Source organism: Rhinopithecus bieti, unplaced genomic scaffold, assembly GCF_001698545.2.
Source record: "Rhinopithecus bieti isolate Rb0 unplaced genomic scaffold, ASM169854v2 scaffold_33652, whole genome shotgun sequence".
Taxonomy (NCBI): Eukaryota; Metazoa; Chordata; class Mammalia; order Primates; family Cercopithecidae; genus Rhinopithecus; species Rhinopithecus bieti.
Window position 1 is genome coordinate 2,966,900 of NW_016814761.1, and position 3,080 is coordinate 2,969,979.

Consider the following 3,080-nt stretch of genomic DNA (forward strand, 5'->3'; position numbering starts at 1 on the left):
CCCTTCCTTCCTTCCTTCCTTCCTTCCTTCCTTCCCTCCCTCCCTCCCTCCTTCCTTCCTTCTCTCTCTCTCTTTCTTTCTTTCTTTCTTGATGGAGTCTCGCTCTGTCACCCAGGCTGGAGTGCAGTGGCCCGATCTCAGCTCACTCCAACCTCCGCCTCCTGGGTTCAAGCGATTCTCCTGCCTCAGCGTCCCTAGTAGCTGGGACTACAGGCGCGTGCCACCACACCCGGCTAATTTTTGTATTTTTAGTAGAGACGGGGTTTCACCATGTTGGCCAGGCTGGTCTCGAACTCCTGAGCTCAGTGATCCACGAGCCTTGGCCTCCCGAAGTGCTGGGATAACAGGCCTGAGCTACTGCGCCCAGCCGGCGCCAGGTACAGTTCTAAAGGCTGTAGAATCATGCACCAGGCCTCCAGTCCTGTTCTATTTTAATCATAGTCTTTATCACTCTGAAATTATTTTGTTCATTTTTCTGTTTCCTACTTTATGTTCTGCCTCTTCAACTTTTTTTTTGTTTGTTTTTTGAGATGGAGTTTTGCTCTTGTTGTCCAGGGTGGAGGGCAATGGCTCGGTCTCGGCTCACTGCAACCTCTGCCTCCCGGATTCAAGCGATTCTCCTGCCTCAACCTCCCTAGTAGCTGGGATTACAGGTACCAGCCACCACGCCCAGCTAATTTTTGTATTTTTAGTAGAGATAGGGTTTCACCATGTTGGTCAGGCTGGTCTTGAACTCCTGATCTCAGGTGATCCACCCACTTCGGCCTCCCAAAGTGCTGGGATTACAGGCATGAGCCACTGTGCACAGCCCCAACTAGACTTTGAAAGCCCTGGAGGTGGGTGGGTTTAGGCTGCCTTGCTCTCCTCTGTGAGCCCAGCCCCAGGGGCTGTGCCTAGCACTTGTAGGTGCTAAAAAGAAGCACTTAATGACTGGATCTCTTTCCCCTAGCAACCCTGTGAAATTTCATCACACCCATTCTAAAGGAGAGGAAACCCAGGCTCAGGTCCAGATAGTGCAGAAGCCACAGCTAACGAGTGCCAGAGCTAGAGCATGAATCATCGCGGCCTCAGAGGCTGTTGCCCTTTCCCTCAGTGAAGACAGTCTAGGGTTATGGGAGGAAAAGGTACTGACGGGAGTCAGAGACCAGCATCACAGCTCAGAGCCTGGGACTCATGTACCTTGTGAAATGTTCCATCCTCCATCTGCTCATCTCCCCACTGGCCAATGAGGACCAAGAAGGGCAACTCTACCCACCCATGAAGTTATTGTGAGGGTCAAATGGGTCAATCATGTGTAGGCTTTAGGGGAATAAGGGGTTATAGCTGAGCATGTGAGCTTTGTCAAGATTGAGAACTTCAGCCAGCCCTGCTCTCAATGTCTGGTAGCCCCTTCCAGCCAGATCAGCTTTGTGGGACCAGGCACCACTCTGCACTCCCCAGCTTAGCCTTGTCTCTAATTTGGTTGGAGACCTTGTGTCGAACACACTTGTCTTTGGATATTGGACCCTGTTCAGCCTTTGCCTAGCGCCCAACCCTCACCCTAGTCACCCCCACCGCACACAGGCCCTAATCCCATCATTGAGTCTATGGGTAGGAAAGATGGAGAAAATATGTTTACCCCTTTTGGTGCATGCTTTTGAGATTTTTTTATGTTTGATATTGGACACTGAAGAACTTCATTTCCTCTAAGTAACTCTCCCCCAAAGGAATGTTTAGGGAGTTGTGGAAGGGGAAGCCTTCTAACGAACCATTGACTAATTCAACCAGGATGTGTGGAGTGGCTGGTGGGGTTCTAGACATTGAGGATATAGCAGGGGAAAGAATCAAAGTGTTTCCAGCAAAATCATGGAGCTTACATTCTGGTTTGCAGGATGGGTAGAGGGAGATGGACAATAAACAAACTGATTTTATTTTATTTTGTTATTATTATTATTTTTTATTGAGACAGAGCATTGCTCTGTTACCTAGGCTGGAGTGCAGTGGCACAATCTCACCTCACTGCAACCTCCACCATGGGAGTTCAAGCGATTCTCATGCCTCAGCCTTCCGAGTAGCTGGGTCTACAGGCGTGCACCACCATGCCTGGCTAATTTTTTTGTATTTTTAGTAGAGATGGGGTTTCACCATGTTGGCCGGGCTGGTCTTGAACTCCTGACCTCAGGTGATCCATCTGCCTTGGCCTCTCAGAGTGCTGGGATCACAGGTGTGGGCCACCGCACCTGGCCTACAAACTGATTTTAATCTGTTTTACAGAAAAAGTAAAGCAGGGAGGTCATGCTATAGAAGATGAAGCAGTCAGGGAATGCCTGCAGGTGATCTTTGAGGAGGCTATCAGGTTAACAGGGCACAGCATCCAAGGTAGACCCAGCAACTGCAAAGGTCTTGAGGTGGGAGTGTGGTTGGCCCTTACAAGAAAACGGTGTGAAAGGAGAATGGAGAGTGCTAGGGGAGAGTCCTGGATGAGATGAGATCAGACAGGTAGTGGGGGTCATATCACTGTGAGCTTTTTAGAAATGCTGATGAGGGCTGGCTGCTGTGGCTCACCGCAGGAGTGCAGTGGCCTGATCTCAGCTCACTGCAACCTCTGCCTCCCGCCTGTAATCCCAGCACTTTGGGAGGCCAAGACAGGTGAGTCACTTTAGCCTAGGAGTTTGAGACCAGCCTGGGAAACATGGTGAAACCCCATCTCTACAAAAAATAGAAAATTAGCCAGGCATAGTAGGGCAAGCCTGTAGTCCCAGCTCCGTGGAGGGCAGAGGTTGCAGTGAGCCATGTTTGTACCACTGGACTCTAGCCTGGGCGATAAAGCAAGACTCTGGCTCAAAAAAAAAATTTTATTTATTTATTTACTTACTTATTTATTTATTTATTTATTTTATTTTTATGTATTTATTTTTTTGAGACAAAGTCTCGCTCTGTCGCGCAGGCTGGAGTGCAGTGGCCAGATCTCAGCTCACTGCAAGCTCCGCCTCCCAGGTTTACGCCAGTCTCCTGCCTCAGCCTCCGGAGTAGCTGGGACTACAGGCGCCCACCACCTGGCCCGGCTAGTTTTTTGTATTTTTTAGTAGAGACGAGGTTTC